The following is a 15,367-nucleotide window of genomic DNA, read 5'->3' as shown; positions in this document are numbered from 1 at the left end:
AAGACCCGCGGGTTCCACACACAGCTCGACGAGGGGCCTGAGACCCCCTGAGCAACTCGAGAGGCCAGCGGGGTTCCCTTCCTCAGACAAGACGAGGCCTGACTCTCCTGTCCCAACTCTGCAGGGACCCTGCGGTCGGAGTCCGAAACGGAGAGGAAGCCTGAGGTTCCTGCCTCCCCTCGAGGTGAGGCCCTCTTCCGTTGCGCCAGACCCAGCGGAGTCCCGAGGGGCCCCGCCACCTCCACAGGATACCTCGCCTCTCAGAGGCACCCTGGGAAGTTCCCTAAGGTCCCCGGCAGAAGGCGAGGGACACGAGGGTTTCCCGCCGCCCCCCGACAAAGACCTCGAGAGTCCTTCTTCAACGCGTCTCGAGGCCCTAGTCCCCTCCCGTGACTCGAGAGCCAGGACGCGCTCCCCCTCGCCACGCGCATGGAGACCTGACTTCCCTGGCGCCGCACGAGAGGCTCCCTGAGATCCTCGTCGTGCCTCGGGAGAAAACCCCCACGGGCGCCGCAGCTCGAGGAAACCCCTGAGACGCCCCCGTCCTCGCGAGCTGAGGGCCTTCTTTTCCTGCATGGCCTGGAGAGCAATCCCGGGTCCTCTCTCCAAACGGAAGAGGAGGCTGCACTCCCTTGAGGCCGCTCAGGGGGCTCCAAGAGACCCGCGTCGCGACTCGAGAGGAGAGCGGAGTCCTTGACTTCCCCTCGAGATGAGGCCTGACTCCCCGGGGGAGCCTGGAATGCAACCCCGAGATCCCTGCCTTCCCTGGAGAGGAATATTAGGTCCCGGACACACGCCTAGGTGAGGTCTCTTCGGCCCTGCAGTGACTCGAGCGCAACCCCCAGCTTTCCCTCGCAACCCGAGGGGAAGATTGGGCTTCCCAGGGCCAACCCAAGGGGAAGGCTGAGATCCCCGTCGTAACTCGAGAATCCCGCCGCAACTCGAGAAAAACCACGTGGTTCCCACCTCTTGGCAAGATGAGGCCCTTGCCCGCCACGGCGTCTCAAGGGAAGTCCCCTGTTCCGCCCTGAAGGGCGAAACGGTCCCTGACAGCCTTCCTGCGACCGCCAAAAGTCCCCCGACACGCCGGGTTCCCTCGAGGGGAACACCGAGGGTCCCGGCACCGCTTCCTCTGAGCCCCTTCTCCCCTCCTGATCGCGACAGGAGAGGCGATTCCCCTGCGTGGTCTGGAAGGGGTTCCCGGCCTTCCCGGCGCACCTCAGGATGAGGCCGGTCTCACGAGGAAATTCGAGACGAGCCACGTGGGTGGGGCCACATGCCGAACGCCCCCGATTCCCCGGTCCGCCCTTGAGAAGGACCCGAGGCCCGGACCCCTCTTCGAAGGCAACCCTGTGGGTGAAAGCACAACACGAAGGGGCACTGCCGCCCCCGTGCATCGTCCGCAAAGACCCGCGGGTTCCACACACAGCTCGACGAGGGGCCTGAGACCCCCTGAGCAACTCGAGAGGCCAGCGGGGTTCCCTTCCTCAGACAAGACGAGGCCTGACTCTCCTGTCCCAACTCTGCAGGGACCCTGCGGTCGGAGTCCGAAACGGAGAGGAAGCCTGAGGTTCCTGCCTCCCCTCGAGGTGAGGCCCTCTTCCGTTGCGCCAGACCCAGCGGAGTCCCGAGGGGCCCCGCCACCTCCACAGGATCCCTCGCCTCTCAGAGGCACCCTGGCAAGTTCCCTAAGGTCCCCGGCAGAAGGCGAGGGACACGAGGGTTTCCCGCCGCCCCCCGAGAAAGACCTCGAGAGTCCTTCTTCAACGCATCTCGAGGCCCTAGTCCCCTCCCGTGACTCGAGAGCCAGGACGCGCTCCCCCTCGCCACGCGCATGGAGACCTGACTTCCCTGGCGCCGCACGAGAGGCTCCCTGAGATCCTCGTCGTGCCTCGGGAGAAAACCCCCACGGGCACCGCAGCTCGAGGAAAGCCCTGAGACGCCCCCGTCCTCGCGAGCTGAGGGCCTTCTTTTCCTGCATGGCCTGGAGAGCAATCCCGGGTCCTCTCTCCAAACGGAAGAGGAGGCTGGACTCCCTTGAGGCCGCTCAGGGGGCTCCAAGAGACCCGCGTCGCGACTCGAGAGGAGAGCGGAGTCCTTGGCTTCCCCTCGAGAGGAGGCCTGACTCCCCGGGGGAGCCTGGAATGCAACCCCGAGATCCCTGCCTTCCCTGGAGAGGAATATTAGGTCCCGGACACACGCCTAGGTGAGGTCTCTTCGGCCCTGCAGTGACTCGAGCGCAACCCCCAGCTTTCCCTCGCAACCCGAGGGGAAGATTGGGCTTCCCAGGGCCAACCCAAGGGGAAGGCTGAGATCCCCGTCGTAACTCGAGAATGCCGCCGCAACTCGAGAAAAACCACGTGGTTCCCACCTCTTGGCAAGATGAGGCCCTTGCCCGCCACGGCGTCTCAAGGGAAGTCCCCTGTTCCGCCCTGAAGGGCGAAACGGTCCCTGACAGCCTTCCTGCGACCCCCAAAAGTCCCCCGACACGCCGGGTTCCGTCGAGGGGAACACCGAGGGTCCCTGCACCGCTTCCTCTGAGCCCCTTCTCCCCTCCTGATCGCGACAGGAGAGGCGATTCCCCTGCGTGGTCTGGAAGGGGTTCCCGGCCTTCCCGGCGCACCTCAGGATGAGGCCGGTCTCACGAGGAAATTCGAGACGAGCCACGTGGGTGGGGCCACATGCCGAACGCCCCCGATTCCCCGGTCCGCCCTTGAGAAGGACCCGAGGCCCGGACCCCTCTTCGAAGGCAACCCTGGGGGGGAAGGCACAACACGAAGGGGCACTGCCACCCCCGTGCATCGTCCGCAAAGACCCGCGGGTTCCACACACAGCTCGACGAGGGGCCTGAGACCCCCTGAGCAACTCGAGAGGCCAGCGGGGTTCCCTTCCTCAAACAAGACGAGGCCTGACTCTCCTGTCCCAATTCTGCAGGGACCCTGCGGTCGGAGTCCGAAACGGAGAGGAAGCCTGAGGTTCCTGCCTCCCCTCGAGGTGAGGCCCTCTTCCGTTGCGCCAGACCCAGCGGAGTCCCGAGGGGCCCCGCCACCTCCACAGGATCCCTCGCCTCTCAGAGACACCCTGGGAAGTTCCCTAAGGTCCCCGGCAGAAGGCGAGGGACACAAGGGTTTCCCGCCGCCCCCCGAGGAAGACCTCGAGAGTCCTTCTTCAACGCATCTCGAGGCCCTAGTCCCCTCCCGTGACTCGAGAGCCAGGACGCGCTCCCCCTCGCCACGCGCATGGAGACCTGACTTCCCTGGCGCCGCACGAGAGGCTCCCTGAGATCCTCGTCGTGCCTCGGGAGAAAACCCCCACGGGCACCGCAGCTCGAGGAAACCCCTGAGACGCCCCCGTCCTCGCGAGCTGAGGGCCTTCTTTTCCTGCATGGCCTGGAGAGCAATCCCGGGTCCTCTCTCCAAACGCAAGAGGAGGCTGGACTCCCTTGAGGCCGCTCAGGGGGCTCCAAGAGACCCGCGTCGCGACTCGAGAGGAGAGCGGAGTCCTTGGCTTCCCCTCGAGACGAGGCCTGACTCCCCGGGGGAGCCTGGAATGCAACCCCGAGATCCCTGCCTTCCCTGGAGAGGAAGAGTAGGTCCCGGACACACGCCTAGGTGAGGTCTCTTCGGCCCTGCAGTGACTCGAGCGCAACCCCCAGCTTTCCCTCGCAACCCGAGGGGAAGATTGGGCTTCCCAGGGCCAACCCAAGGGGAAGGCTGAGATCCCCGTCGTAACTCGAGAATCCCGCCGCAACTCGAGAAAAACCACGTGGTTCCCACCTCTTGGCAAGATGAGGCCCTTGCCCGCCACGGCGTCTCAAGGGAAGTCCACTGTTCCGCCCTGAAGGGCGAAACGGTCCCTGACAGCCTTCCTGCGACCCCCAAAAGTCCCCCGACACGCCGGGTTCCCTCGAGGGGAACACCGAGGGTCCCGGCACCGCTTCCTCTGAGCCCCTTCTCCCCTCCTGATCGCGACAGGAGAGGCGATTCCCCTGCGTGGTCTGGAAGGGGTTCCCGGCCTTCCCGGCGCACCTCAGGATGAGGCCGGTCTCACGAGGAAATTCGAGACGAGCCACGTGGGTGGGGCCACACGCCGAATGCCCCCGATTCCCCGGTCCGCCCTTGAGAAGGACCCGAGGCCCGGACCCCTCTTGGAAGGCAACCCTGTGGGTGAAGGCACAACACGAAGGGGCACTGCCGCCCCCGTGCATTGTCCGCAAAGACCCGCGGGTTCCACACACAGCTCGACGAGGGGCCTGAGACCCCCTGAGCAACTCGAGAGGCCAGCGGGGTTCCCTTCCTCAGACAAGACGAGGCCTGACTCTCCTGTCCCAACTCTGCAGGGACCCTGCGGTCGGAGTCCGAAACGGAGAGGAAGCCTGAGGATCCTGCCTCCCCTCGAGGTGAGGCCCTCTTCCGTTGCGCCAGACCCAGCGGAGTCCCGAGGGGCCCCGCCACCTCCACAGGATACCTCGCCTCTCAGAGGCACCCTGGGAAGTTCCCTAAGGTCCCCGGCAGAAGGCGAGGGACACGAGGGTTTCCCGCCGCCCCCCGACAAAGACCTCGAGAGTCCTTCTTCAACGCGTCTCGAGGCCCTAGTCCCCTCCCGTGACTCGAGAGCCAGGACGCGCTCCCCCTCGCCACGCGCATGGAGACCTGACTTCCCTGGCGCCGCACGAGAGGCTCCCTGAGATCCTCGTCGTGCCTCGGGAGAAAACCCCCACGGGCGCCGCAGCTCGAGGAAACCCCTGAGAAGCCCCCGTCCTCGCGAGCTGAGGGCCTTCTTTTCCTGCATGGCCTGGAGAGCAATCCCGGGTCCTCTCTCCAAACGGAAGAGGAGGCTGCACTCCCTTGAGGCCGCTCAGGGGGCTCCAAGAGACCCGCGTCGCGACTCGAGAGGAGAGCGGAGTCCTTGGCTTCCCCTCGAGATGAGGCCTGACTCCCCGGGGGAGCCTGGAATGCAACCCCGAGATCCCTGCCTTCCCTGGAGAGGAATATTAGGTCCCGGACACACGCCTAGGTGAGGTCTCTTCGGCCCTGCAGTGACTCGAGCGCAACCCCCAGCTTTCCCTCGCAACCCGAGGGGAAGATTGGGCTTCCCAGGGCCAACCCAAGGGGAAGGCTGAGATCCCCGTCGTAACTCGAGAATCCCGCCGCAACTCGAGAAAAACCACGTGGTTCCCACCTCTTGGCAAGATGAGGCCCTTGCCCGCCACGGCGTCTCAAGGGAAGTCCCCTGTTCCGCCCTGAAGGGCGAAACGGTCCCTGACAGCCTTCCTGCGACCGCCAAAAGTCCCCCGACACGCCGGGTTCCCTCGAGGGGAACACCGAGGGTCCCGGCACCGCTTCATCTGAGCCCCTTCTCCCCTCCTGATCGCGACAGGAGAGGCGATTCCCCTGCGTGGTCTGGAAGGGGTTCCCGGCCTTCCCGGCGCACCTCAGGATGAGGCCGGTCTCACGAGGAAATTCGAGACGAGCCACGTGGGTGGGGCCACATGCCGAACGCCCCCGATTCCCCGGTCCGCCCTTGAGAAGGACCCGAGGCCCGGACCCCTCTTCGAAGGCAACCCTGTGGGTGAAAGCACAACACGAAGGGGCACTGCCGCCCCCGTGCATCGTCCGCAAAGACCCGCGGGTTCCACACACAGCTCGACGAGGGGCCTGAGACCCCCTGAGCAACTCGAGAGGCCAGCGGGGTTCCCTTCCTCAGACAAGACGAGGCCTGACTCTCCTGTCCCAACTCTGCAGGGACCCTGCGGTCGGAGTCCGAAACGGAGAGGAAGCCTGAGGTTCCTGCCTCCCCTCGAGGTGAGGCCCTCTTCCGTTGCGCCAGACCCAGCGGAGTCCCGAGGGGCCCCGCCACCTCCACAGGATCCCTCGCCTCTCAGAGGCACCCTGGCAAGTTCCCTAAGGTCCCCGGCAGAAGGCGAGGGACACGAGGGTTTCCCGCCGCCCCCCGAGAAAGACCTCGAGAGTCCTTCTTCAACGCATCTCGAGGCCCTAGTCCCCTCCCGTGACTCGAGAGCCAGGACGCGCTCCCCCTCGCCACGCGCATGGAGACCTGACTTCCCTGGCGCCGCACGAGAGGCTCCCTGAGATCCTCGTCGTGCCTCGGGAGAAAACCCCCACGGGCACCGCAGCTCGAGGAAAGCCCTGAGACGCCCCCGTCCTCGCGAGCTGAGGGCCTTCTTTTCCTGCATGGCCTGGAGAGCAATCCCGGGTCCTCTCTCCAAACGGAAGAGGAGGCTGGACTCCCTTGAGGCCGCTCAGGGGGCTCCAAGAGACCCGCGTCGCGACTCGAGAGGAGAGCGGAGTCCTTGGCTTCCCCTCGAGAGGAGGCCTGACTCCCCGGGGGAGCCTGGAATGCAACCCCGAGATCCCTGCCTTCCCTGGAGAGGAATATTAGGTCCCGGACACACGCCTAGGTGAGGTCTCTTCGGCCCTGCAGTGACTCGAGCGCAACCCCCAGCTTTCCCTCGCAACCCGAGGGGAAGATTGGGCTTCCCAGGGCCAACCCAAGGGGAAGGCTGAGATCCCCGTCGTAACTCGAGAATGCCGCCGCAACTCGAGAAAAACCACGTGGTTCCCACCTCTTGGCAAGATGAGGCCCTTGCCCGCCACGGCGTCTCAAGGGAAGTCCCCTGTTCCGCCCTGAAGGGCGAAACGGTCCCTGACAGCCTTCCTGCGACCCCCAAAAGTCCCCCGACACGCCGGGTTCCGTCGAGGGGAACACCGAGGGTCCCTGCACCGCTTCCTCTGAGCCCCTTCTCCCCTCCTGATCGCGACAGGAGAGGCGATTCCCCTGCGTGGTCTGGAAGGGGTTCCCGGCCTTCCCGGCGCACCTCAGGATGAGGCCGGTCTCACGAGGAAATTCGAGACGAGCCACGTGGGTGGGGCCACATGCCGAACGCCCCCGATTCCCCGGTCCGCCCTTGAGAAGGACCCGAGGCCCGGACCCCTCTTCGAAGGCAACCCTGGGGGGGAAGGCACAACACGAAGGGGCACTGCCACCCCCGTGCATCGTCCGCAAAGACCCGCGGGTTCCACACACAGCTCGACGAGGGGCCTGAGACCCCCTGAGCAACTCGAGAGGCCAGCGGGGTTCCCTTCCTCAAACAAGACGAGGCCTGACTCTCCTGTCCCAATTCTGCAGGGACCCTGCGGTCGGAGTCCGAAACGGAGAGGAAGCCTGAGGTTCCTGCCTCCCCTCGAGGTGAGGCCCTCTTCCGTTGCGCCAGACCCAGCGGAGTCCCGAGGGGCCCCGCCACCTCCACAGGATCCCTCGCCTCTCAGAGGCACCCTGGCAAGTTCCCTAAGGTCCCCGGCAGAAGGCGAGGGACACGAGGGTTTCCCGCCGCCCCCCGAGGAAGACCTCGAGAGTCCTTCTTCAACGCATCTCGAGGCCCTAGTCCCCTCCCGTGACTCGAGAGCCAGGACGCGCTCCCCCTCGCCACGCGCATGGAGACCTGACTTCCCTGGCGCCGCACGAGAGGCTCCCTGAGATCCTCGTCGTGCCTCGGGAGAAAACCCCCACGGGCACCGCAGCTCGAGGAAAGCCCTGAGACGCCCCCGTCCTCGCGAGCTGAGGGCCTTCTTTTCCTGCATGGCCTGGAGAGCAATCCCGGGTCCTCTCTCCAAACGGAAGAGGAGGCTGGACTCCCTTGAGGCCGCTCAGGGGGCTCCAAGAGACCCGCGTCGCGACTCGAGTGGAGAGCGGAGTCCTTGGCTTCCCCTCGAGACGAGGCCTGACTCCCCGGGGGAGCCTGGAATGCAACCCCGAGATCCCTGCCTTCCCTGGAGAGGAATATTAGGTCCCGGACACACGCCTAGGTGAGGTCTCTTCGGCCCTGCAGTGACTCGAGCGCAACCCCCAGCTTTCCCTCGCAACCCGAGGGGAAGATTGGGCTTCCCAGGGCCAACCCAAGGGGAAGGCTGAGATCCCCGTCGTAACTCGAGAATCCCGCCGCAACTCGAGAAAAACCACGTGGTTCCCACCTCTTGGCAAGATGAGGCCCTTGCCCGCCACGGCGTCTCAAGGGAAGTCCACTGTTCCGCCCTGAAGGGCGAAACGGTCCCTGACAGCCTTCCTGCGACCCCCAAAAGTCCCCCGACACGCCGGGTTCCCTCGAGGGGAACACCGAGGGTCCCGGCACCGCTTCCTCTGAGCCCCTTCTCCCCTCCTGATCGCGACAGGAGAGGCGATTCCCCTGCGTGGTCTGGAAGGGGTTCCCGGCCTTCCCGGCGCACCTCAGGATGAGGCCGGTCTCACGAGGAAATTCGAGACGAGCCACGTGGGTGGGGCCACACGCCGAATGCCCCCGATTCCCCGGTCCGCCCTTGAGAAGGACCCGAGGCCCGGACCCCTCTTCGAAGGCAACCCTGTGGGTGAAGGCACAACACGAAGGGGCACTGCCGCCCCCGTGCATTGTCCGCAAAGACCCGCGGGTTCCACACACAGCTCGACGAGGGGCCTGAGACCCCCTGAGCAACTCGAGAGGCCAGCGGGGTTCCCTTCCTCAGACAAGACGAGGCCTGACTCTCCTGTCCCAACTCTGCAGGGACCCTGCGGTCGGAGTCCGAAACGGAGAGGAAGCCTTAGGTTCCTGCCTCCCCTCGAGGTGAGGCCCTCTTCCGTTGCGCCAGACCCAGCGGAGTCCCGAGTGGCCCCGCCACCTCCACAGGATACCTCGCCTCTCAGAGGCACCCTGGGAAGTTCCCTAAGGTCCCCGGCAGAAGGCGAGGGACACGAGGGTTTCCCGCCGCCCCCCGACAAAGACCTCGAGAGTCCTTCTTCAACGCGTCTCGAGGCCCTAGTCCCCTCCCGTGACTCGAGAGCCAGGACGCGCTCCCCCTCGCCACGCGCATGGAGACCTGACTTCCCTGGCGCCGCACGAGAGGCTCCCTGAGATCCTCGTCGTGCCTCGGGAGAAAACCCCCACGGGCGCCGCAGCTCGAGGAAACCCCTGAGACGCCCCCGTCCTCGCGAGCTGAGGGCCTTCTTTTCCTGCATGGCCTGGAGAGCAATCCCGGGTCCTCTCTCCAAACGGAAGAGGAGGCTGCACTCCCTTGAGGCCGCTCAGGGGGCTCCAAGAGACCCGCGTCGCGACTCGAGAGGAGAGCGGAGTCCTTGGCTTCCCCTCGAGACGAGGCCTGACTCCCCGGGGGAGCCTGGAATGAAACCCCGAGATCCCTGCCTTCCCTGGAGAGCAATATTAGGTCCCGGACACACGCCTAGGTGAGGTCTCTTCGGCCCTGCAGTGACTCGAGCGCAACCCCCAGCTTTCCCTCGCAACCCGAGGGGAAGATTGGGCTTCCCAGGGCCAACCCAAGGGGAAGGCTGAGATCCCCGTCGTAACTCGAGAATCCCGCCGCAACTCGAGAAAAACCACGTGGTTCCCACCTCTTGGCAAGATGAGGCCCTTGCCCGCCACGGCGTCTCAAGGGAAGTCCCCTGTTCCGCCCTGAAGGGCGAAACGGTCCCTGACAGCCTTCCTGCGACCGCCAAAAGTCCCCCGACACGCCGGGTTCCCTCGAGGGGAACACCGAGGGTCCCGGCACCGCTTCCTCTGAGCCCCTTCTCCCCTCCTGATCGCGACAGGAGAGGCGATTCCCCTGCGTGGTCTGGAAGGGGTTCCCGGCCTTCCCGGCGCACCTCAGGATGAGGCCGGTCTCACGAGGAAATTCGAGACGAGCCACGTGGGTGGGGCCACATGCCGAACGCCCCCGATTCCCCGGTCCGCCCTTGAGAAGGACCCGAGGAACGGACCCCTCTTCGAAGGCAACCCTGTGGGTGAAAGCACAACACGAAGGGTCACTGCCGCCCCCGTGCATCGTCCGCAAAGACCCGCGGGTTCCACACACAGCTCGACGAGGGGCCTGAGACCCCCTGAGCAACTCGAGAGGCCAGCGGGGTTCCCTTCCTCAGACAAGACGAGGCCTGACTCTCCTGTCCCAACTCTGCAGGGACCCTGCGGTCGGAGTCCGAAACGGAGAGGAAGCCTGAGGTTCCTGCCTCCCCTCGAGGTGAGGCCCTCTTCCGTTGCGCCAGACCCAGCGGAGTCCCGAGGGGCCCCGCCACCTCCACAGGATCCCTCGCCTCTCAGAGGCACCCTGGGAAGTTCGCTAAGGTCCCCGGCAGAAGGCGAGGGACACGAGGGTTTCCCGCCGCCCCCCGAGAAAGACCTCGAGAGTCCTTCTTCAACGCGTCTCGAGGCCCTAGTCCCCTCCCGTGACTCGAGAGCCAGGACGCGCTCCCCCTCGCCACGGGCATGGAGACCTGACTTCCCTGGCGCCGCACGAGAGGCTCCCTGAGATCCTCGTCGTGCCTCGGGAGAAAACCCCCACTGGCGCCGCAGCTCGAGGAAACCCCTGAGACGCCCCCGTCCTCGCGAGCTGAGGGCCTTCTTTTCCTGCATGGCCTGGAGATCAATCCCGGGTCCTCTCTCCAAACGGAAGAGGAGGCTGGACTCCCTTGAGGCCTCTCATGGGGCTCCAAGAGACCCGCGTCGCGACTCGAGAGGAGAGCGGAGTCCTTGGCTTCCCCTCGAGAGGAGGCCTGACTCCCCGGGGGAGCCTGGAATGCAACCCCGAGATCCCTGCCTTCCCTGGAGAGGAATAGTAGGTCCCGGACACATGCCTAGGTGAGGTCTCTTCGGCCCTGCAGTGACTCGAGGGCAACACCCAGCTTTCCTTCTCAACCCGAGGGGAAGATTGGGCTTCCCAGGGCCAACCCAAGGGGAAGGCTGAGATCCCCGTCGTAACTCGAGAATCCCGCCGCAACTCGAGAAAAACCACGTGGTTCCCACCTCTTGGCAAGATGAGGCCCTTGCCCGTCACGGGGTCTCAAGGGAAGTCCCCTGTTCCGCCCTGAAGGGCGAAACGGTCCCTGACAGCCTTCCTGCGACCCCCAAAAGTCCCCCGACACGCCGGGTTCCCTCGAGGGGAACACCGAGGGTCCCGGCACCGCTTCCTCTGAGCCCCTTCTCCCCTCCTGATCGCGACAGGAGAGGCGATTCCCCTGCGTGGTCTGGAAGGGGTTCCCGGCCTTCCCGGCGCACCTCAGGATGAGGCCGGTCTCACGAGGAAATTCGAGACGAGCCACGTGGGTGGGGCCACATGCCGAACGCCCCCGATTCCCCGGTCCGCCCTTGAGAAGGACCCGAGGCCCGGACCCCTCTTCGAAGGCAACCCTGTGGGTGAAGGCACAACACGAAGGGGCACTGCCACCCCCGTGCAGCGTCCGCAAAGACCCGCGGGTTCCACACACAGCTCGACGAGGGGCCTGAGACCCCCTGAGCAACTCGAGAGGCCAGCGGGGTTCCCTTCCTCAGACAAGACGAGGCCTGACTCTCCTGTCCCAACTCTGCAGGGACCCTGCGGTCGGAGTCCGAAACGGAGAGGAAGCCTGAGGTTCCTGCCTCCCCTCGAGGTGAGGCCCTCTTCCGTTGCGCCAGACCCAGCGGAGTCCCGAGGGGCCCCGCCACCTCCACAGGATACCTCGCCTCTCAGAGGCACCCTGGGAAGTTCCCTAAGGTCCCCGGCAGAAGGCGAGGGACACGAGGGTTTCCCGCCGCCCCCCGACAAAGACCTCGAGAGTCCTTCTTCAACGCGTCTCGAGGCCCTAGTCCCCTCCCGTGACTCGAGAGCCAGGACGCGCTCCCCCTCGCCACGCGCATGGAGACCTGACTTCCCTGGCGCCGCACGAGAGGCTCCCTGAGATCCTCGTCGTGCCTCGGGAGAAAACCCCCACGGGCGCCGCAGCTCGAGGAAACCCCTGAGACGCCCCCGTCCTCGCGAGCTGAGGGCCTTCTTTTCCTGCATGGCCTGGAGAGCAATCCCGGGTCCTCTCTCCAAACGGAAGAGGAGGCTGCACTCCCTTGAGGCCGCTCAGGGGGCTCCAAGAGACCCGCGTCGCGACTCGAGAGGAGAGCGGAGTCCTTGGCTTCCCCTCGAGACGAGGCCTGACTCCCCGGGGGAGCCTGGAATGCAACCCCGAGATCCCTGCCTTCCCTGGAGAGCAATATTAGGTCCCGGACACACGCCTAGGTGAGGTCTCTTCGGCCCTGCAGTGACTCGAGCGCAACCCCCAGCTTTCCCTCGCAACCCGAGGGGAAGATTGGGCTTCCCAGGGCCAACCCAAGGGGAAGGCTGAGATCCCCGTCGTAACTCGAGAATCCCGCCGCAACTCGAGAAAAACCACGTGGTTCCCACCTCTTGGCAAGATGAGGCCCTTGCCCGCCACGGCGTCTCAAGGGAAGTCCCCTGTTCCGCCCTGAAGGGCGAAACGGTCCCTGACAGCCTTCCTGCGACCGCCAAAAGTCCCCCGACACGCCGGGTTCCCTCGAGGGGAACACCGAGGGTCCCGGCACCGCTTCCTCTGAGCCCCTTCTCCCCTCCTGATCGCGACAGGAGAGGCGATTCCCCTGCGTGGTCTGGAAGGGGTTCCCGGCCTTCCCGGCGCACCTCAGGATGAGGCCGGTCTCACGAGGAAATTCGAGACGAGCCACGTGGGTGGGGCCACATGCCGAACGCCCCCGATTCCCCGGTCCGCCCTTGAGAAGGACCCGAGGAACGGACCCCTCTTCGAAGGCAACCCTGTGGGGGAAGGCACAACACGAAGGGGCACTGCCGCCCCCGTGCATCGTCCGCAAAGACCCGCGGGTTCCACACACAGCTCGACGAGGGGCCTGAGACCCCCTGAGCAACTCGAGAGGCCAGCGGGGTTCCCTTCCTCAGACAAGACGAGGCCTGACTCTCCTGTCCCAACTCTGCAGGGACCCTGCGGTCGGAGTCCGAAACGGAGAGGAAGCCTGAGGTTCCTGCCTCCCCTCGAGGTGAGGCCCTCTTCCGTTGCGCCAGACCCAGCGGAGTCCCGAGGGGCCCCGCCACCTCCACAGGATCCCTCGCCTCTCAGAGGCACCCTGGGAAGTTCGCTAAGGTCCCCGGCAGAAGGCGAGGGACACGAGGGTTTCCCGCCGCCCCCCGAGAAAGACCTCGAGAGTCCTTCTTCAACGCGTCTCGAGGCCCTAGTCCCCTCCCGTGACTCGAGAGCCAGGACGCGCTCCCCCTCGCCACGGGCATGGAGACCTGACTTCCCTGGCGCCGCACGAGAGGCTCCCTGAGATCCTCGTCGTGCCTCGGGAGAAAACCCCCACTGGCGCCGCAGCTCGAGGAAACCCCTGAGACGCCCCCGTCCTCGCGAGCTGAGGGCCTTCTTTTCCTGCATGGCCTGGAGATCAATCCCGGGTCCTCTCTCCAAACGGAAGAGGAGGCTGGACTCCCTTGAGGCCTCTCATGGGGGTCCAAGAGACCCGCGTCGCGACTCGAGAGGAGAGCGGAGTCCTTGGCTTCCCCTCGAGAGGAGGCCTGACTCCCCGGGGGAGCCTGGAATGCAACCCCGAGATCCCTGCCTTCCCTGGAGAGGAATAGTAGGTCCCGGACACATGCCTAGGTGAGGTCTCTTCGGCCCTGCAGTGACTCGAGGGCAACACCCAGCTTTCCTTCTCAACCCGAGGGGAAGATTGGGCTTCCCAGGGCCAACCCAAGGGGAAGGCTGAGATCCCCGTCGTAACTCGAGAATCCCGCCGCAACTCGAGAAAAACCACGTGGTTCCCACCTCTTGGCAAGATGAGGCCCTTGCCCGTCACGGGGTCTCAAGGGAAGTCCCCTGTTCCGCCTTGAAGGGCGAAACGGTCCCTGACAGCCTTCCTGCGACCCCCAAAAGTCCCCCGACACGCCGGGTTCCCTCGAGGGGAACACCGAGGGTCCCGGCACCGCTTCCTCTGAGCCCCTTCTCCCCTCCTGATCGCGACAGGAGAGGCGATTCCCCTGCGTGGTCTGGAAGGGGTTCCCGGCCTTCCCGGCGCACCTCAGGATGAGGCCGGTCTCACGAGGAAATTCGAGACGAGCCACGTGGGTGGGGCCACATGCCGAACGCCCCCGATTCCCCGGTCCGCCCTTGAGAAGGACCCGAGGCCCGGACCCCTCTTCGAAGGCAACCCTGTGGGTGAAGGCACAACACGAAGGGGCACTGCCACCCCCGTGCAGCGTCCGCAAAGACCCGCGGGTTCCACACACAGCTCGACGAGGGGCCTGAGACCCCCTGAGCAACTCGAGAGGCCAGCGGGGTTCCCTTCCTCAGACAAGACGAGGCCTGACTCTCCTGTCCCAACTCTGCAGGGACCCTGCGGTCGGAGTCCGAAACGGAGAGGAAGCCTGAGGTTCCTGCCTCCCCTCGAGGTGAGGCCCTCTTCCGTTGCGCCAGACCCAGCGAAGTCCCGAGGGGCCCCGCCACCTCCACAGGATCCCTCGCCTCTCAGAGGCACCCTGGCAAGTTCCCTAAGGTCCCCGGCAGAAGGCGAGGGACACGAGGGTTTCCCGCCGCCCCCCGAGAAAGACCTCGAGAGTCCTTCTTCAACGCGTCTCGAGGCCCTAGTCCCCTCCCATGACTCGAGAGCCAGGACGCGCACCCCTTCGCCACGCGCATGGAGACCTGACTTCCCTGGCGCCGCACGAGAGGCTCCCTGAGATCCTCGTCGTGCCTCGGGAGAAAACCCCCAAGGGCGCCGCAGCTCAAGGAAACCCGGGTGACGCCACCGTCCTCGCGAGCTGAGGGCCTTCTTTTCCTGCATGGCCTGGAGAGCAATCCCGGGTTCTCTCTCCAAACGGAAGAGGAGGCTGGACTCCCTTGAGGCCGCTCAGGGGGCTCCAAGAGACCCGCGTCGCGACTCGAGAGGAGAGCGGAGTCCTTGGCTTCCCCTCGAGACGAGGCCTGACTCCCCGGGGGAGCCTGGAATGCAACCCCGAGATCCCTGCCTTCCCTGGAGAGGAATATTAGGTCCCGGACACACGCCTAGGTGAGGTCTCTTCGGCCCTGCAGTGACTCGAGCGCAACCCCCAGCTTTCCCTCGCAACCCGAGGGGAAGATTGGGTTTCCCAGGGACAACCCAAGGGGAAGGCTGAGATCCCCGTCGTAACTCGAGAATCCCGCCGCAACTCGAGAAAAACCACGTGGTTCCCACCTCTTGGCAAGATGAGGCCCTTGCCCGCCACGGCGTCTCAAGGGAAGTCCCCTGTTCCGCCCTGAAGGGCGAAACGGTCCCTGACAGCCTTCCCACGACCCCCAAAAGTCCCCCGACACGCCGGGTTCCCTCGAGGGGAACACCGAGGGTCCCGGCACCGCTTCCTCTGAGCCCCTTCTCCCCTCCTGATCGCGACAGGAGAGGAGATTCCCCTGCGTGGTCTGGAAGGGGTTCCCGGCCTTCCCGGCGCACCTCAGGATGAGGCCGGTCTCACGAGGAAATTCGAGACGAGCCACGTGGGTGGGGCCACATGCCGAACGCCCCCGATTCCCCGGTCCGCCCTTGAGAAGG

This window comes from Bubalus kerabau, unplaced genomic scaffold (assembly GCF_029407905.1).
Source record: "Bubalus kerabau isolate K-KA32 ecotype Philippines breed swamp buffalo unplaced genomic scaffold, PCC_UOA_SB_1v2 scaffold_27, whole genome shotgun sequence".
In the NCBI taxonomy this organism is placed as follows: Eukaryota; Metazoa; Chordata; class Mammalia; order Artiodactyla; family Bovidae; genus Bubalus; species Bubalus kerabau.
Note: the sequence above shows the minus strand (reverse complement) of the source record.